The 21,875-nt window shown below is 37.0% G+C and overlaps 1 pseudogene; it reads right to left on the bottom strand.

Annotated features, from left to right (window-relative positions):
• Window positions 1–3,480: 3,480 nt before the first annotated feature.
• Window positions 3,481–19,811, bottom strand: LOC114620742 (annotated as a pseudogene).
• Window positions 19,812–21,875: the final 2,064 nt, after the last annotated feature.

Raw genomic sequence — 21,875 nt, forward strand, 5'->3', positions numbered from 1 at the left:
TAGTTAACTGGCTTAACAATTCTAATTGTGTGGGCATCTTGAGTATTGAGTATTTGCTGATATATAAATCTATTTGGTTAATCTTTAAGCATTAAGAGTCTTCTTTCTACTGGGTACCACGAGGATGGTAGTTATTGTCGGGGGTTGAGCTGACCACTATGAGGGTGGAGTTGGCCCAGTGCTCATGCATAGAGCCATAGATTCCAGCTAGCTGACCAGCAGAGGCAGCACCCACACCAACATCTCATGGGTCCCAGGCCGGCGCTCCTGGCCAGTGCCTGGAGCCACTAAGGGTGGCTCTGGTGCCACACTTAATGTGGGAACATAGAGCGGGAACATGATGGCTGGGAGCTAACCGGATACCTGCCCTTGGTTTTCAATTATCTCCTGCTACATATGGGTAACACACGTTGAACTTGGTGAGGTTTTTTTTTGGGGGGTGTGTGTCTTGGTGCAAGTGTAGGAAGATGGGCTTGGTAGGAATGAGAATTAAGTGTTTTGGGAGTACAATGTATGAAATTCCCAAATAATTAATAGAGATAATATGCTGAGAAGAAAAGTAGAGATATGATCTAACATAGCTGGAAATTATAGGTTGGATGGTACAGAGTTCTGAAGTAAAACCAGCAAAAATTGGTTGAAACATTTAAATCAATGTTAGAAAGTAACAGGACAAGCTATTCAGATGCTGTAGAAAGCCTTTGCAACATTCAAGTGGATTATATGAATTGAGTAGGGAAATTTTCTTTGAAAATTTTCTTTTATAATGGACATTTATTCTTTTTTTAAAAAAAATGCACACACATTCTTAAATATTTTACGTCACAGTGTTCTTGTTTTCACTGTGCAGATATTTGTTGTTACTTACACATACAGGAAACATCTGTGAAGGGCAACTGCCCCGTCTGTTAGTATCTTACCACCCATATAGGTGAACAGCCTTTAATGAATTGATTAACTAAAAAAGCACAAACATTTATCAATCAACTATTGGGCATCAATCGTTGCTCTGTGAAAGAAAAAAGGTACCTCCTAAATCTGAGAAACTGATGTCCTTGCATGCAAAAGTACAAAATAACAATGAAGGTGCAGATATCACCAGTCATGCTTTATGTTCACAGGGGACAAATATTACTGGGAAAATAGAAAAGGAGAAGAACAAATTGAGATCATCAGGGGCAAGATGTATGGAGAATGCAAGCCATGTTTCATCTGTTGGTTATAATTGATTCAGACAGTCTTCACTTTCACTACTCCAGATGTGGAAACACCTAAGTAAACAGCTCTTTATAATTTGCTGTGATGACCACTTTGTACTACAGAGCATAAAACAAGTGTGTCTCAGTCGTGCCAGGGACAAATTCTGGTGATAAAAGACTTCCTGTGAAAATTGACACCTTATCTCAGATGTAATGAGGAAAAAAGCAGTCAGGCAGAGGGAGGTGTGTTGCAGGATATTTGATCACACTGTAGGGCTGTGTGCTGGAAAGACATATTTCTAGTTGTGTTGAGGCTCAGCCCTAGCAAACACTTAATCTAAGATCCTTCTGCTTATTTGAAAACAAGATTGAATAAAGTAAGCTACAGGTCAAGAGTCCAGCGAAGTAGCCAGTTGACAGGGAGTAAACATAGGAAAACACAATACAGAGTGAGAGGAACTCAGGAGGACTGATAGAGAGGAAAACAGGAAATAACAAGGAAGGACATTCAGATTGGAAGAGTTTATGAGTTTATAAGTGTGGAGAAGGTGATCGTTTTTCTTCTGGGATGCTGGTTGAGGAGAGAGGTCAGTTGGGTGCTTTCTCTGCCTCTGAGCTAGCAGGCTTTCACCACAGCATCTGACTTATGAGGCTTGACTTGGTAAACTTGAATGAACAAAAACAACATGGGAAAGTGGTGGGCTAACTCTCAGAGAGGGGCTCCTCCTTCACAAAGGAGAAGGGGAGGGTAGAACTGAGGCGATCTGTGTGAGGGACAATGGGAGGAGAGTGGAGGCTGTGCACACATATGTGAAAGGGACATTTGTAGACAGATCTTCACTCCCAATTCATATCCTAGCTCATCAGTTACCTGTTTTACACTAAAAGTAGTCATCTGTATAGCATTTAAAGGTGATGTGGATGGGCATGAGAGGGTCAGGGGAGGTTAGGATATATAGTCAATAAATAAATAACTTTTAAAAAACAGAGGAGTAAATGCATCAGAAAACAGTGTTGGCCCAGACTTCCCATTTTTGTCTGTTCTATGACAGTGGCAGCAACCTTTCAAGTCCAAAATCCTGAGTCTACACAGCATAGTCAAGTTCAGGCCATGAAAGTACATCAGTCTTCCTTAACCAACAAATGAGATGATCTTCCTGAGACAGAAATTAACTGCAGAGAAGCCAGTGTCCCTAAGAACATGATCATTTGCATCTAGTGGGTATGTCCAGCGCTCATTCTCTCACAGTAGGTCTTCAGAAAGTGAAGCAGTTGTACCTGTTTGTTTCCATAGATTCCCTCGGAGAAGTCGACATTCTGATGATATGCAAATATGAGAAAATGTGTTAGAGCAATGCATAACATCTCCTGTAAAGCACTTTTACATACTGTCCGTTTCATTACCTGATGATTTTAAGTAAGATCTTGATACAATAAATTGCTGTATTAACTTTTTGTCAGCACAAGAAATATCAAGTTAACTTTTATAATGATTTCTTTTGATGTTTTAATATTTTATTTAATTTTTGTTTTAAGTGATCTGAATATAGCATTTGGAGAAGAGAATCTAATTCTACACAAAATGAAAGACTAAGACTCTGCAATGTATCCATTCAATTGCTGAAAAATAGTGTGGTGAGGCTATAGCAGACACCAGTTTATATCCCTAGTGAGTTTTGGTGTGATTAGAATCACTTGCTCAGCTTAAGGGCTCAAGGTCCAGAATCTATTTCATACTCTGGTACAATGGCAAAGGAAAAAGAAAAAAAGAAAAAGAAAACCACATTGCAGCACAAAGAAGAATTATGTCCTGAATGACTAGCCCTCTCATGCCCATCCTTCTTGCCATCAAATGCTATACAGATGACTAGTTTTAGTATAAAACAGGTAACCGATGATCTAGGATATGAACAGGGAATGAAGATCTGTCTACAAATGTCCCTTTCACATATGTGTGCACATGCTTTTCAGCAATGACTGAGACACCAAGGATTAATGTTCAGGAAGTCACAATTTTCTGTGGACTTGATTCAGACATATAAAGGGCCTGAACTTGCATCCTGGCATCTCTAAGGATGCTCTTCCCTGATCTACTTCCATAGCTAAAATTATCTTTTATGATTTTTTTCTGTACCTCTGAAATGGTAACGCCTTAAAGCTAAGTCATCATTGGCCTGTCAGTATATTTTCCAATTCATGCATTCCTCATAAACAACATTAAAAGATAATTCTGAAAGTAGCTAATGCTGTAAAATAGTTTTAAATTAATTATTTATAATATTTATTTACACTTGAATTCTAGTCCTAGACCAAGCTTGTGGGTGCCTGAATTGTTGTTCTTGTCATCTAGCAGAGCTGACAGCGATGTCACTTTAAGGTCTGAATATTCTCTAAGCCGAGCAGGATGTAGATGTTTACTTTGGTCCAAAAGCAGGCACCAAGGACACCCTGATACTTGCTATTCTAAAGACTCCAAGTTTTACAGTCGCTGCTGTCCAGGCAATATCGACAGCAGTCTCCAGCTTCTCGTTCACATTCTGGTAAATCGAGCTACCAAATTCTGTCAAGTCATTCACAGTAGAATTAATATGAAATCATCCATCTTGTAGCCAACTGTAAATTTGCTCCCAGTCACTTGGGACATCGAGATCACAAAATTCATCTGATAGCCAGCCAGCCAACCCTGATAGTCAAGTACCAGAGAGCCTTGGATCTAGAGCCCAGCAAGGTTGAAGTCCATGTAATACCCCAGGTTGATAGGTTTCCTCTTAAATTCTGCCTTTATTTTCTCATTCTCCTACCAATATTAGGCAAGAAGAATGAATCAAAGGTCAGCTGATTCTGAGCTCATCTTCCATGGTGATCTCAGTCCTTAGGGTGCTGTCCATGTTTCATTTCTCATTAAATGAAAGGCTGTACTCAATCCATTTATACTTGGCTTCCAAGCTGTCATTCACTTCGAGTGTCTCCATGTTGGCTGAGCTTGAGATGGGAAATTCCAAACCATTCTTGGATTTTGGTTTCAAATCAAGTTTTCTGAAGCCAAATTTTCATCCCTTGGTGAAGACATCTTGCCAAGATCAGCATAAGTGGGAGCTACAGCTACCTTTCTGAGAGGTGAGAGTAACGGCAGCTAGGAGGGAGCCATGGCAAGAAGGAGGGGCACAAGAAACAGGTTTATAATGTCTCCTTATTTAAATATTCCACTTGTATTAGATCATTAAATCTTGATAATTTTGCTGTTCCTTCGTCTCCATTTCCATCTTTGTTGCTCAAGTTTGGCTCCTAAACACTTCATCCTAGTGTATTGCAACTGACCGTTCTGAATCCCGTTTTCTGCAAAGCACAGAAATACCATTTCTGAACAAAGTCCCATGAATGATGACTCCAGCTTGATTAAAAGGAGTAGCTCCCTTGTGTTCACCAACTGGTTGCCAACACATTTCATTTTCTGTTCCCAAATATACCTGTAGCTCTTAACCTCCCAAATTACCTACATCTTCCTTATATAGTTTCGAGGAAGCAACTATATGTCTTTTTGAGTTTAAGTGTAAAAAGACAAGAGCATACACACATATACACACAAACACACACAAACATACACATACACACACATGCACACACACACACTCACACACACACACACACTCACACATACACACACATACACACACACACACACACACACACTCTCACACACACATACACACTCACACTGATGCTTCCGCCCAGAATAAAAATGAAAATTGGTGCAATTGGTCTCATGTACTCTAAATTACACTGGCTTTTCAACAGTCTTCTCTTAACTATGGGTAGATTCTTACCATGGCATCTGAAGTTCTCGCCCTCACCTCTTTCACTCACACTCAGTGTTTTCCTTGCTGGAGCTGTAGAGTTGGCTCAGTGCCTACAAGCTCTTGTTGCTCTTCCAGATGACTCAAGCATTGATCCACAGAATTGATATGGTGCTGCACATCTTTCTATAACTCCAGTCCCAGGAGATCTGATGGATATGGTGCTTCATATCTTTCTGTAACTCCAGTCCCAGGAGATCTGATGTCTTTTTCTGACCACATAGACACTAGTCATGTGGTTTACTGACATATCCAGACAAACAGACATACACATAGAATAATAAAATAAATAATCTTATAAAAATTTAAATTATATCTGTTGATTGCATCAATGATCTTTCTTTTATTGGATATTTTATTTATTTACAATACAGATGTCATCCCCTTTCTCCATTTCCCATCCCTAGAATGCCCTATCCTATCTCCCCTCCTCCTTTATGCTTTTATACTATTTAAATTACATGCATGTATTAAGGTCAGTTCTATTAAGGTTGAGGGTCTAGCAAGACAATAGATGCAAATACTCAAGGAACGAGCAAGACAATAAACACAAATGGTCAAAGAAAAAGCAAGGCATTAAACCCAATCACATGAACACTCCCATGATAACTGTTTCTAAGGGTTTATCAGGATGAACGAAGTATCTGAGCCTACTTCCCTGTCCTAGTCCAAGGTCATTTTCATGTCTGAAGCCTACTTCCTTGTTCTAGTCTAAAATTTAGAATCCTGTCTGAAATTACTTCTTTGTTCTAGCCTAAGATTTAGATTCCTGCCTGAAATTACTTCTTTGTTCTAACCTAATGGGGAATTGCTTCAAGTTTCTCTCCATTTAGTTTGATGTTGGCTAATGGTTTGCTGTATATTGCTTTTACTATATTTAGGTATGGGCCTTGGAGTCCTGTTCCTTCCAAGACTTTTACCATAAAGGAGTATTGAATTTTGTCAAATGCTTTCTCAGCATCTAGTGAGATGAATATGTGTTTTTCCCCCCTTTGAGTTTGTTTATATAGTAGATTACATTGATGGATTTCCATATATTGAACCATCCTTGAATTCCTTTGTTAAAGCCTACTTGATCATGGTGGATGATTGTTTTGATGTGTTCTTGGGTTCGGTTTGCAAAAATTTTATTGAATATTTTTGCATCAATATTCATAAGGGATATGGCTCTGAACTTTTCGTTCATTGTTGGGTCTTTGTATGGTTTGAGTATGTGCATAATTGTGGCTTCATAGAACGAATTGGGTAGTGTTCCTTCTGTTTCTATTTTGTGGAATAGTTTATAGAGAGTTGGTATTAGATCTTCTTGGAAGGTCTGATAGAACTCTGCACTAAAATCATCTGGTCCTGGGCTTTTTTGGTAGGGAGACTATTAACGACTGCTGATATTTCTTTTGAGGTTATAGGACTATTTAGATGGTTTATCTGATCCTGATTTAAATTTGGTGTCTGGTATCTGTCTAGGAAATTGTCCATTTCATCCAGATTTTCCAGTTTTGTTGAGTATAGGCTTTTGTAGTAGGATCTGATGAGTTTTTTGAATTTCATCAGTTTCTGTCTTTATGTCTTCCTTTGCAGTTCTGATTTTATTAATTTGGATACTGTCTCTGTGCCCTCTGGTTAGTCTGGCTAAGGGTTTATTTATCTTGTTGATTTTCTCAAAGAACCACCTCCTGGTTTTGTTGATTCTTTGTATAGTTCTTTTTGTTTCTACTTGTTTGATTTCAGCCATGAGTTGATTTTTCCTGCTGTCTACTCTTCTTGGGTGCATTTGCTTCTTTTTGTTATAGAGATTTCAGGTGTGCTGTCAATCCACTAGTGTGTGCTCTCCCCAGTTTCATTTTGTAGGCACTTAGAGCTGAGTTTTCCTCTTAGTACTGTTTTCATTATGTTCCACAAGTTTTGGTATGATGTGTCCTCATTCACATTAAATTCTAAAAAGTCTTTAATTTCTTTATTTCTTCCCTGACCAAGTTATCATTGAGTAGAGAATTGTTCAGTTTCCATGTGTATGTGGGCTTTCCATTGATTGTATCATTACTGAAGACCAGCCTTAGTCTGTGGTGACCTGATAGGAATGAATGGGATTATTTCAATTTTCTTGTATCTGTTGAGGCCTGTTTTGTGACCAATTATATGGTCAATTTTGGAGAAGGTACCATGAAGTGCTGAGAAGAAGGTATATTCTTTGGTTTTTGGATGAAGTGTTCTATAAATATCTGCTAAATCCATTTGGTTCATAACTGCTTTTAGTTTTACTGTGTCTCTGTTTAGTTTCTGTTTGTATGATCTGTCCATTGCTGAGTTGGATGTTGAAGTCTCCCACTATTATTGTGTGAGGTGCAATGTGTGCTTTGAACTTTAGTAAAGTTTCTTTTATGAATGTGGGTTTCCTTGCATTTGGAGCATAGATGTTCAGAATTGAGATTTCATCTGAGTTGATTCTTTCTTTGATGAGTATAAAGTGTCCATTCTTATCTTTATTGATAACTTCTGGTTGAAAGTCAATTTTATTTGATATTAGAATAGCTACTCCATCTTGTTTCTTGAGACTGTTTGCTTTGAAAATTGTTTTCCAGCATTTTATTATGAGGTAGTGTCTGTCTTTGGAACTGAGGTACATTTCCTGTATGCAGCAAAATGTTGGGCTCTGTTTACATATCAAGTCTGATAGTCTATGTCTTTTTATTGGAGAATTGAGTCCATTGGTGTTAAGAGATATTAAGGAAAAATGATTGTTGCTTTCTGTCATTTTTGTTATTAGAGGTGGAGTTATGTTTGTGTGGCGCATGCGCACATGTGTGTGTGTGTGTGTGTGTGCGACTTACTCACCTACACTCCTGGGCATGTTAAAACTCTTGGGAGTCCAGCCTCCTCCGGGTTTTGGGAGGTTGGGTGCCAAGCTGAAGCTTTAGGGCTGCTCCAGGTGCAGGAGCAGACAAGAAGGGTCCTGTGCAAATTACTCCCTGTTTTGGGGGGGTGAGGGGTTTCAGCTTATTCACCTATACTCCTGGGTGTATTAGAACTCCTGGGCGTCTAGCCTTCTCTGGGTTTTGTGCATCAATGATCTTTAAAAAGCTTCAGGTATTAGAAACTTGTCAAAATAAATAAATATGGATATAATTTTCACAAATTTTAATTTACTTTAAAGATTGCATTTTATCACCAATACTGAAAACTCACTTTCTTTTTTCTAAAGTTAAAAGCTCACTGTACATACTGCTGGCAAAGTTTCAGATCTGTGGAATTGTGTTTTGTCTGTTGTGAAGTCTTCAAAGAAAATTAAGAGCTGACAACCTTTAAATAAAACAAACCCAATTTCAGTTTTTATCCCCAGTGTAAAAATTTCTGAAAGTTTTCTTTCCTAATTCAAAGCTGAAATCTGTGACTTGTGTGAACTTTGAAACACAGACAAATATAGCTAGTTGCCTATTATTCTATTCAGAGTTGAAATCAAGTTTTTAAGCCGAAAAGTGATGTTCACCTCACTTCAAACGTAGACAATGTATTTACATGTTGTGACACAGTCATGCCTCTTATTCACATAGTTGTGAAGCCTAGAGTTTATTTCTTCTTAAATGTCTTTTCTCTTCCACACTTACTTTTATAAAGCTCATCTTCAAAGTAGGCAGAATAATATCTTATACAAATAAAACACAATGCCAGCCCACTCTTATCCTTGGGTTCTCTTTCCTGTCTCTATTTCGATAAGTTTAATACTTTAATACACCTCTGATATTGAAAAGTTACATAACATAAAAATTACAAGTTTGAATGCATAGAAATGACAGTAGAGTGAAAGAAGATAATTGACCAAGTTCATGCTATAGCAGGAAGAATCTCAGGCAATCTTCCATTAGTGTATGTATTATTAGCGATTCTTTGCTTTGAATCATATTGTCCAAAATAGATATTTCTTTTTCCTTTCAGATAATTGAAATTTAAGAGTAGTTCAATGAAAATTATTTTTAAGATAACCAATGAAATAATCATTAGATGAACAATACTCATATTGATTGTTTGACTTACTATTTTCAATAATCTCTTAAAGTGAACATTAGATAAAGATTCTGATTAATTATATCTTCTAAAAGAGAAGTTCACACAGTGGCTTTCTCTGAATTTTTTCCCCAACATAATCACAACCATCCCCCAAAACTGAACAAGTTATAGTCTGAATATAAATGTCCTCTATTAGCGTGGCTGATTAAATTCTATGTCTCCAGCTAGTGGCTTTGTTTGGAGAGCTGTGGGATCTTTAGGATTTAGACTCATAACTGCAAGAATTTTGTCAACTGGGAGCAGACCTTGAGGTTTTGTAGCACAACCCTGCTTCGTCTCTCATCTCTGCTTCCCATTGCTCTGAAATGAGAGCATGAGTATACACCTTCGGATCATGAGTCAAATAAAGCCTACTTTCCCTAAGTTTCTTCTTGTCAGTTATTTCATCATAATCTCATACAAAATGACACAGAAAACTTCTGTACCCAGCACTGGGGCTGTGGCGGTGACTATCTGATGTGTGGGTCCTAGGCTTTCATACCTGGTTGTTAGGATGAATGTCGCAAAGCCAGAGGAAGCTGTAAATGGAACGAACCTAATGGGATGTTCTTGTGGAAATCATGACAACCAGAGTAATGAAAGAATGCAAGTGAGGAAGATGATCTTCAACGAAAGTCAGACTGAAACATGGGTTTTAGTGAGAATCAAATTAGAGACCACCCAAGTGATGCTCTGTTCGAAAATCTGAGTGTATTCTGAGTCCTGAAAAATCACAGCGAGGCTGAATTCAAAAGTACTGGACTAAGGCGTTTGGAGAAAAAATTTTAAGACAAAATAATATTAAAATTATGGCATGGTCAATGCTTGCTACACTTAGGTTTATATTATATATTCCATACGAAAATACATGAAAAAATGTGCAATCCTGTAAGATAAGGATAGTAAACAGTTTAAATGACTTTCAAGGTCCAAAAGACAGGTCCAAAAGGGGTAGTAACTGTGAAAGAGATTTATGAAATTAAGGACAATTAATTGAATTAATATTTACCAAAATCATTTTTTGAAATTTTCTAGATGCCTATTGTGCTGAAATTGAGAATAGAATCATATATTGCTTTTCATCATCTCTTTGTCAAAGTAAACACTCTGGTGAAGGTGGGAACATTACATTCTAGGGTAAGGAGTGAACATTGGCAGCTTCGTGGTGATGTCCATATGTACCTATATAAATCTGAATAAATGTGGGGAAAGAAGCAAGGCGGCCAGATCGTCAGACTCTAAGGTGGGAGACTCCAGGTCATTTAAGATTCATACTGATGCTGTGCATTTGGGATTTTATGCATTTTTAGCCATACATTTTGTTGATTATCTTCACTATAATGACTACAACAGATAATATGGATTTTCTTTGTGTTCTCATATATAATCACTATGACAACAACTACTATTCTTTTTTTAAAGCAGAAACAATCCAATGTAACAAATAAATAATTTGAAACAAACAAATAATTCCTAAGAATTATTTGAGGAAATATCTATTCTATTAATTGTCTTTAGCAGAAGTCATGAGGTTGAAATTTCAGCTACAACTTCAAATTTCACATATTGTTTTGAGACTGTTTCATAAAAAATATAATAAAAGATACATTATAATTGAGTCTAAAAGAGTTGATTTCCATTCCAGAAATTCAGTGGCTCCTACATAAAGAATTACACTTATTAAAGCTAGTTTGGTGAATAACAGATATAAAAAATTAGTGTATATTGATTGTACAAAACAGTAGGTTTTATTGTGACATTTTCATACATTTATATAGTACACTTTGATTCTATTCACTTATAAGTTATTGATTATAGTAGATAATATGACACAAAACAAAGTTCATATTTTGGTATCAATAAATTAGATGCCAAATTTGTTTAAAATGTACTGAAGAAAAATAACATTTTATAATTGGTTAAGTTTATAATATTTTATACCAAACAGTAAATTATACAATAGATATTCTAGGCTACTAAGAGAAGTTAATACTACATAGATAGGTTATTTATACCTGAAAATTTCAGGCAAAACTATGGGTTAACATGAATGTTATTTTAAAAATGTTATGAAATTGTTTGAGATGTTTGTACACGAAACATCTATAATCTGACTTATACTTTAAAAGACTGTTCAGATTAGTGTTCATGTGTAGTGAATCACCTCACTGGCAGAACCTGGTGTCGACACTTCATCTAAATAATCAGGAAAGGGAGTGAGTGTCTGAGAATATGGCAAATTGCTAAGATTATAGATGTGGCATTTAATCAACTCCAGCCAGCTGTCTTCCGAATATAAATCCAACCTCTAGTGTTGCCAGAATTTTAAATTTAGGAGAAAGATATAAATCTTTAAATTTTCAAATCTTGACAGCTTCAGAAACTCATTTTTAAAATGACACCAAAGGCCAAATATAAACCTCAGGCTGGATTTAACCTAAGTTTGCATGCTCAGCGTTGAACACGTCTTCAGGATTTGGTCTCTTTACCAGAAGAAGACTGAAAACAAATTTTAAAAACGTTTTCATTTTTCATTTTCCTAATTGGTATATTTTGAATAAATTTTATACATTCTTTGTAATCCTAGTTTTTAAATTTTTGTCCATTGATGTTGTGTGTGTGTGTGTGTGTGTTGTGTGTGTGTGTGTGTGTGTGTGTGTGTGTGTGTGAGAGAGAGAGAGAGAGAGAGAGAGAGAGAGAGAGAGAGAGAATGGACATAGAGGCATGTGTGCACAGTGCATATGTTCAGATCAGAGGACAATGTTGACAGATGGGTTCTCTCCTGCAACCTTCATGGTAATTCCAGAAGTTAATCTCATGGTAATTCCAGAGGTTAATCTCAGGCAAACCAACAAGCCCACAAATGCCTTTACCCACTGAACACTAACTAGACCCAGCATTTTGTTTTCTTACTGTGTGCACATCATTTCAGGAAATAGATCTGAATTCTATTTCACCTGGTTATTCAGTTGTTATTGATTATCATATAAAAGGTTAGCCCACCATGCTGACTCCATAATCAGCCTCAGCAGAGATTAAAGAGAATATAGAAAAGTTTCCCATTCCTTCCTAACCAGGCAAAGTTGAAGCACTGGAGTACAGATCAATGGCTTATCAACAGACTATAACAAGCTCACAAATACGTCTCAGTAAAATATTTCTATTTTAACTGTCTGGTAGCTTTCTGTAGGAATCTAGGAAATACTGGTCAAGATACTGTAGTGAAATTGTGTTAGAATATTGAAGCTGCATTGATTTCATTCTTTTTTATGTAAAACTCAGCTGGGGTCTCAGTCTTCAGAAAGACACAACTCTTTTTCTTATGAATGAGTTATGGATTGAGGCAAGCTGGAATTTTTATCTCTATCTGTCAAGTGATTCACAGGGCAATCTAATACTTTATCTAACCCTGGAGGTGCCCACAGAGAATCCTGCATTAGTTTGATCAAACAATGTGACTAAAGGCTTAAGTAGACCAGATTTCTTTTAGATGGCACATGTCTACCTTTGGGATAAATAATCCATCCAAATTTGTAAACTCCAACCTTCCATTCAGCATCTGAGTCACAAATGATTCTCTACATTTTATGTCATATTTCATTTACTCTTGACAAGGTAATATCTTTGGCACTAATTCAAAAGTTTACTTCCAGCTCCCATCTGAATCCAAGACCTTACATTCCATGTAGGAAACATTTATATACTATTTGGGCTTTTTCTTTTATTTTCCTCCATATGATGTCTTTTTCATAGAGAAGTTAGTGATGTATTTAATAAATAAACTAGTTCACACCATTGTCATTTCCCCAGATGCAAGCAATATTGCAGTGGCTTACTAGTAAAAATTGAACAAAATCTCAAATCATTATGTTGTTCTCAGACACTAGCTATGTGACCAGGTCCTTACGTAACCTGGCCTCATTGTCTACCGTGTCTCCTTATGCTTCTTGGTCACCATGCTCATTCTGATTCTCAGCATGCCCACCTCATCCCAGACTTAATTTCATAGTTACAAATCTCTTGCCTAAATCTCATCTTCATCATCAGGGTTTCATGACTCATCTACCTTCATTTAAATGAAGGCTCAATTCTCACCTCTGGCAATAAGTCTTTCTAGACCTCCTCTGGTAACATATACTAGTTACTCCCTTGGCTTTATGTGTCTCTTTTCTCATTTTATTACAATCAGAATGAATAATTTTTGCTTCTATATTTATATTTACGTTTAACCATATTGCAAGGGACAAAAACTTTTTTCTTTTTTTCTTTTTTTTAGATTAATTTTTTATTGGAATTTTACTTACATTTCAGATGTTATCCTCTTTCCTCATCCCCCTCAACCCAGAAACCCCCTATCCCATCCTCCTTACTCCTGCTTCTATGAGGATGTGCCTGCACCCACCCACCCACTCCCTCCTCCCAGAGCAAAACAAAGAATTCTCAAGTGGGGAAACTCAAATGGTCGAGAAGCACCTAAAGAAATGTTCAACATACTTAGTCATCCGGGAAATGCAAACTAAAACAACCCTGAGATTTTACCTCACATCAGTCAGAATGGCTAAGATCAAAAATTCAGGTGACAGCAGATGCTGGCAAGGATGTAGAGAAAGAGGAACACTCCTCCATTGTTGGTGGGATTGCAAGCTGGTAAAACTACTCTGGAAATCAGTCTGGCAGTTCAATATACCCAGAAGATGCTTCAACATATAACAAGGACATATGTTCCACTATGTTCATTGCAGCCTTATTTATAATAGCCAGAAGCTGGAAAAAAATCCCAGACAAAAATTTTTTGTAACTTGATTTTTAGTGTACCTCCTAGAGAAGTTTCTGTTCAATAAATGTAGACTCATAACCAAGTTGTCTTGAATTAGATCCATCATCAGTACAACTCAAATTGTTTTAAGTTCTAGCATATTTTCTACTACCCATAGAAGGTGAAAGTGATAACTCTTATGACTATAGAAATGCAAATTTTTGTGACAGCCTTCATTTCCATAGAGTTCTATAAATGATCTCATAAAGTAGAGAAAGTCAGAATAGACAGAGCAAGCTAGAGTGACGTAGTCCAGAAGGAAAAAAAAAACCAGGTCTGTTGAATCTTTTCTGGCTGCAGGTGGGAAAAGACTTTTTCTGTTTCATAAAGCATGCCATGATTAATTTTCTGATTACAAATTTTGTTGTATTTTGTAAAAATCTAAATTTAATTATAGAGTCCATTCATTTCAACTGACTAAATGATAAGCAATACAAAATTACATGTTTCTATCTTATTCTCCTTTCTCCAAAATCAGTCACAATATTTTTATTGTAATTAACTGTGCTCTCTGTATTTCTGCTCTACTCTAATTTAGAATTTAGAAATGTGATGAGTGATGACATTCAGGAGGTTCTTCTAGAACAGTGGTTCTCCACCTTCCTAATACTGCTCCCCTTCAATAGAGTTCCTCCTCAAACAGTTATGGTGAACCCCAACCATAAAATTGTTTTCACTTCTATCACATAATTGTAATTTTGCTACAGTTATGAATCATAATATAAATTTCTGATCTTCATGATATCTGATATGTGACCCCAAAGCAGTCACTACCCTAGATTGAGAACTGTTGTTCTAGAAATTCTGATTCAAATTTTCATTTACATACAATCTTGCTATTTTCTGCTCCAAATTCTAGCATAGCATGTTATTATTCTAAAAGGAGAGGGTTTTTGTTTGTTTGTTTGCTTGCTTGCTTGCTTGTTCATTTTGGTTTTTGTTTGTTTGTTTGTTTGGTTGTTGCTGTTGTTGTTGTTGTTGTGGCAGGATCTTGGTTACATAGGCCAGGCTAGCCTGAAACTTGAATCTATCTTCAACTAGCTTCCTAAGTGCTGGTTTCTCCTTTCTTCCTCCTTGCTCCCTCCTTCCTTCCTGCTCTTCCTTTCCCCATTTCTTCTTCTTTCTTTGTGTAATTGGCTAATTGACCTGTTTGTGCAGCATTGACCAAACATCATTGGAATTTTCATGTCTGTGCTGAGAATTATAATTGGAATTCCTGATCTCAAAACTAAACTGAAACACAACTTATACTGGGAATATTCTAAAGGTCCAAAATAAGCATTTTATACTCCAACTCTCTCTAAAACTGTGCTCATCTCTCTATCCTCAGGTTAACAGTCTGCTGCTTGACTATGAAAAATCACATGAGCATTATTACTTTTGGGAAGACAACACTCATAAAATTTGCTTCCCATCAATAAATCTACAACCTAATCTGAGCCTGTGAATTTTGCTTTTTATTTGATTAAAATGTAAGTATTGGTTCCACCAGAGCCAGACCTACTAATTTCATTGTGTGCAGTGTTCAGGCCTAAGTTGGTCACTCTAGTAAGTCTTAAATTGTTATCAGCTTCAGATTCCAACTTTTCTTTTCTTTCTGGATCATCTGTATTTGTATAAAAATATGATTTAATAGTATTTATTTTAAATAAAATCTTTACCCTGAAAAAGATATACCATGATGATTCTGAATCCTTCTGTCATGGGTCTGAAGTGTTCCTCAAATGACCACATGATAAAAGCTTGGTCACCAGCCTGAGACACCAAAGAAGTACTAGAAGCTTTAAGAGGTAGGACATACTTGAAAAGAGTTAGGTCACTAAGGTATGCACTTCAAAGGGACTTAGATACCTAAACCCTGTTCTCATTCATTCTCTCCCTCTTTCCCACTTAGCTTTTCCCCACTCCATCTTTACTTTCCTCTTCCCCTTTCTCTCTTTCATGATCCCTCTCTTCCTTTCTGGCCTGCCTGAGGTAAACAGGTTCCTTTACTATTGTTGCTTCTCCCATGGTGCTTTACAAAATCTCTAACGAATAATAGAATAAAATTCCTGATACCAACTACAAAATTACCTTACTTTTTATATAAAATAATTATCTAAGGTATTTTTATCATAGCAGATAGCAGTAGACAAAATAACCTACAAGCCTTCTTGGTAAATCAGTCTGAAGTGTTGCCTATGGTCAACCACAACTCTTCTAATCAAATCTTATCCTTGGCAATATTTAGCACAGTCTGTCTTCATGAAACACAGTCTTTGCTATTTAAGGATTAATTAATTTATTGAAATATAATTCATTTATCATAAAGTTTACTGAAGTTAATATTTCAGTAGTTTCTATTATTTTCATTTAGCTTCACAAACATTGTCACAAAACATTAGAGCAGTTTTATAACTTCAAAAGAAACCCATACCCAGCAAGTTTTCATTCTTGTGCACTGATATGTCCCCCATCATTTAGCCAACTGCCAATTTTAATGCTGCTTGTTTCAGACTAGTCTACCCTTGGTATTTCACAGACTGTAGTGATAATCAAAGATCCTTTATGAATACTTTCTTTCATAGAGAATAATTTTAGAAAAGATCATCCAAGTAGAATATGCCAGTATTTTTTTGTGTAATTCAAAAAATAATTCATTGTGTAGAAATTATTTATTAACATCAGCTATTAGACATTGAAGTTGATCCAGGTTTGGGTTATCATGGCTATTATGAACACTAGATGTCCATTCTGTGATTTATTTGGAAAAAGAATTGAAGCATCATGTGGGAACTTTATGTTTATCTGTGAGAAACTAGTGCTTTAAAATGGTGGTTGTTCCATTTTCCATGCTCATAAAACAACTTATGAGAATTCCATCTTTCCATATCCTAATCCTATGGTCTCCCTTGTTTTTATATCAGTCATCTTAGTGGAATCAAATAGCTGTTCCTCGTGGCTTTTATATACATGACTTTGATTGGTAATCTATTGCTTTATCATTTAAAAAATTCCTGGGGACAGTCTAAGAGAATGGTGTGAACCATCCTAACACTTTCTTTTAGTTTCATAAGCCACCATGCCTGTGTCGTGTCTGTTAATCTAAGATCCCATTGAATGTATACTAGGTTTAGAGCACCAATTCTCAGCCCTAGGGTCACTGAAAACCACGGCAGAACCTTTAGAAATATAATAAACAAGAACACTGATGTTGGTAAAAGGGAATAGTTCATACTGTCTGTGCAGAGAGATTATTCCAACATCTTAGTGTTGGGTATTTGTCACCACCTGTGTCCAAGCCCATGCAACATAAAAGGTAAGCATAGGCCCTAGTGTAAACACTGTGAGTGATACAGATGTGTCAATACAGGCTCATCTTTTACAGTAAGTGGGCCAGGCAGTATAGATGTCCAAAAACAGGGAGACCATGCATGTGTGGATGCAAATAGTACATGGGAATTACGTATTTCTCTATGAACCTGAAATGCCACTAAAATGAAGTTACATAAAAATGGGAAAAAAGTACTCCAAAGCTTTTGCTTATTTTGCAAACTGCATCTTTTTGTGTCCATTTTAAATCCCTCTTTCACCCAAACTTGAAATATTTCGTCTGTAAACTCATTTTTGGTGATCTGTCCTTGTCTTTAAATACCATATATATTTTTACTGTCGCTCAGTTTTAGTTTCTGTCATTGATCTTTTCAGGAAATTTAAACTTTGAAATTAGCATTTCCAAATTAAGTTTCTGTAGTATCATCACCAGAATCTAATTACTTCTACTCTTTTTACCTAACCAAACCACACCATCATCTAGACATCCATGATTAAAATACATAACTATCTATCTATATTTTTTCCTTTCCATCACTATGCCTGACAAACCAGTCAACTTTGCCTTAAAGATACCGTCTAAATAGAAATCCATTCCTTGGTTCTCTCTTTGTCATTAACCTCTTGTCTTCACAACACACAAAGCTGGGCAACACCTACATTATTATTTATACTCCAGCCAGATGTATAATTTGATGTCTTCACAAAAGGCACTACAGGCCTTTTCTTTTTTTTATAAATTTTTTTGTTTTGTTTTGTTTATCAAGACAGGGTTTCTCTGTGTAGCCCAGGCTGGCCTGGAACTCACTCTGTAGACCAGGCTGGCCTCAAACTCAGAAATCCACCTACCTCTGCCTCTCAAGTGCTGGGATTAAAGGCGTGTGCCACCACTGCCCAGCTAGCTTTTTCAACTTAAATTGGATTCTCCCATATTCAAGCAAAAAACTGTCTTTCGATTAATGTTTCTTAGACCCTGGAATAAACATAGGGGATGTTAAGTGTAGACGGAGTCTGATCACTTACTTAGATGCCTATAGGGAAAAAGATCTTGAGTATAGTTTAAAAACAGTAATTTATAACATTGGATTGAGGAATAGATATGGACATATTTTAATTATTATTTTCATGTGTGCCATTGTATAAACCTATCCCTTAGATTAATCAAAGTACCATTAGAATATTATGTATAAATAGCTATGTCCTTCTGAGGTATGATGTAGTTCATTAATTTAATTAAATAGCAAATGAAGTACTGAAGTAAATAAATAAAGATCTGCATGAAGGGAAGAGTAGTATAAGTCACTAAGGTTGCTAGTCTGGACACGCTGGGCTGTAGGCGACTCTCCCAGAGATGAGGTGCGCTAAGACAAGGTGGTTCCTTAGCCACACACCAGCTCTGAAATCATGGGAGCAACCTCCAGTGATGTGCAACTGCTCCAAACACGACTTTTATAAGATAGTTACTGGAAATTTCAGACTGCTGCTGCCAGGAAGCCTTTGGCACTATAAGTGCCATGTTGTGGTCCTTAGGAATTCTGCCAGATGGAGAATAAACAGTAAAGTAGAGAACACGCTGTTTATACTAGAGTAAGCACAGTAAAAGGAGAAGTGAATTTTAGCTTTTAGACCAAATAATTAATCAAGTAATTAAGAAAAAATATCTTGTTGAAAGTGATAATCTTATAGACAAATGATCCTTTTAGGTTCTGTGGCATTGTGATTAGTAGTTAAAGATAAATGTCTCTACAACTGCAATCTCTACTAATTAAGAGAAACCTCAGGCAAAAATGACACTTTGTAGCTTTGTAATACCTTCGAAAATCTTGCAAGACAGATTTTGCAGGGTCAGTCTAAACAGTAAAGAGCAGAGAAGCTCTGTGTAAATAGTGTCAAAGTCTCAGAAACAGGATAATTGAATGACATTTATTAACATGGAAATAAAAGTTTTAAATTTCCTGTCTTTTAAGAAAGATGAATTCGTATTGGTAATTTGTTACTTCATCAATGGCAATAAATTGTATTCATATAGGCACAGAACTTTCAACTTTATAGGGTCCAAAGAAAAGCACAACAGATTTCTAGATGTGGACTTCTATGTTGCAGTGACAGATAAAGTGAAGGTTGGAGCTGCTTGGCCTCTTTGAAATCACTCACTCAGCAAAATAAGGTATTGCTGGTGTTAGCACAAGGTACATCCACAGACAGTCAGAAGTTCTTTATAGTCAACTCCTGGACCCAATGACTAGATATGTTATCTCTAGGCAACAATACCACTCCTCCATCTGTTGCCATGGTAGCCACTGCACACCCCTTCGTGAATGCATCACATGTAGAATGTGGGTCATTTTAAGTATTGGGATGGTTTCAAAGCTCTAGATTTATGAGACCCTGGCTTCAGCCTATCAACACCTTAACATCATCGGAACAGCTTGTCTTAAAGATTGCTTGCTATGTATACTCCTTGGAACTAACTCACAATTGCCAGTTATAACTTTTCCAATGACCCTGCCAAGTAATCTCCCCTCACCTTTCGTCAGCTGCCTTGGCTCCTAAGTTGCCATGACCCCATACTTTTTCTCTATCACTCATTTTGTCATGGCAGACTCTTAAGAAATCTAGGACATGTTCTGTAGCAATGCTAAGCTCCCTAGTCTGCAACAGAACCTTAAGCCTTGATACCTCATGTCTGCCACAGTGCCCAACAGTCCAGAACATGTCAATTCTCTGTGGCACCTACCAGCTGGTTAGCTTTTCCATGAAGTAGTAGTAATCCACAGAAAATCTCCTCTACCAATCCCAGCTGTAGACACAATACCTGCTCAACATAACAAGAGGGCAGTTCAAATCATACCATTCCTGGTCATTGCAGGAATAACTCTAGGTGCTGAAACTGGAAATCCAGGGCTGACTACCTCCCTAACATTACACAGTCAGTTCTCTTCCCAGTTTGATAACTGTCTTCAAGAGGTAACCCAAACTATGCTCTCCCTCCAAAGACAGATTAATTCCATGGCAGCAATCAATTCGGAATCGACAGTGACTAGATGTTCTTACAGTGAAAGAAGGTCTTCTTTGCCATTTTCTCCAAGAAGAATACTGCTTTTATGTCAATGAGTCTGAGATAGCGAGAAACAAAATCTAGTAGCTACAATCAGACATCCAAAAATGTAAAGAACAGTGTGAGCCCTCTAATTCCCTATATAAAATCCTACATGGAAATGGATAGTGCCCTTCTTAATGCCTCTTTTCCTCATTTTTCTGGCTTTACTATTTGCACCCTTCCTCATTAACCTTGCTTCCACATTCCTCCAACAACAAATTCAACAACTTTCTAGCCAAACAATTAATCAGTTCCTTTCACAGGATTACCAGCCACTGTCCACAGAGGAGCCTGATGCTTTAAGACTGTAGAATGAGCTCTAATGGTGAGGCACAGCTACTTCCCCAAATTGATGATGCCCTTAGACAGCAGGAAGAAGTTTAGGAGACCTGACACCCCTATTCCTGCCTCATCATTGCCCCACCCCCTTTTCCTTTTTTCTCTTTATGATAAGAAAAAGGGAGGAATGTTCGCATCAGGTACATCCATGGACAGCCACAAGCTCTTTACTGCTAGCTCCCAGAACCAGGCAGGAGACACGTCATCTCTAGATGACAGTACCATTACCGTGGCACCCACTGCACATTCCTTTGCTCATACATTACATGTGTCACGGCCCAGATAAAAGTCTCCTACCCCAATCCACATCCCCTTCATCTCTTCTACTTTCTTAACCTCTCAGAGGTTGCCTCTACCAATAAAACTTCCCATGTGAAACCTGTAGCTTGGTGTGTTCTTTCCACGACTGCATGCACAGCTTATTCCAATAGTCAGCCTCTGCAGCTGTGCAGTGGTCCAGTTGTTTTAAAACTCTCTGAAAGCTTAACAGATTTCTGGAAGGTGATAGGATAGATTTAGGACAAGTTCACTCTGGATAGTAATTTTAATTTTGTCCTTTTTGGCTTTCTATAATTTTGTTGGGTTACAGTTAAAACCTGACGCTGAAATTCATTGTTCAAGTGTATCATTTGATCTGTGTTGATATAAGTCTAGAACTTTGAAAGCATCCTGGTACTAAGGTGACCAATAATTCCACAACCTCACCCATGTTATCTGTGACTTCCATTGTAATCCATCCATTCCTCTCCCCATTCTATTGAAATAATCAACCTACTTCCTGCCACTATATATTACATTTATTTTCAAAAATTCTAAGAGAACAGCATCAAGACCCTATAGATGCTTGCTTTGGTGCTTCGTTCACTTAAGCTGTTACTTGGCTGGGTAAAGATCACCAAGCCCAGTCAGTAGAAACAAAAGCAGTTCTACATCCAGACCTTGCTCACTAACACTTTTAATACAATGTCCTACACTAGCTTTTATTCACAAAAGACCATAGAAACTATGCATTCTACAGGATTGCCTGAGCTAATGAGGAAGATAAAAGCAGTCACAGGTTCTACTCTGTATCAATGCAATCATACTTCTCTTGTGATTTTTATCTTTGCAATTGGGTAAAATTCTCTACTGAAGTTGGTTCTATAGAACCTATGGTCTATGCCCATCTCAGCAATTGCTCTGAATTTAGTAGTAAGCAAATGTGTATTAAATGA

Source organism: Grammomys surdaster, unplaced genomic scaffold (assembly GCF_004785775.1).
Source record: "Grammomys surdaster isolate TR1022 unplaced genomic scaffold, NIH_TR_1.0 63, whole genome shotgun sequence".
Taxonomy (NCBI): Eukaryota; Metazoa; Chordata; class Mammalia; order Rodentia; family Muridae; genus Grammomys; species Grammomys surdaster.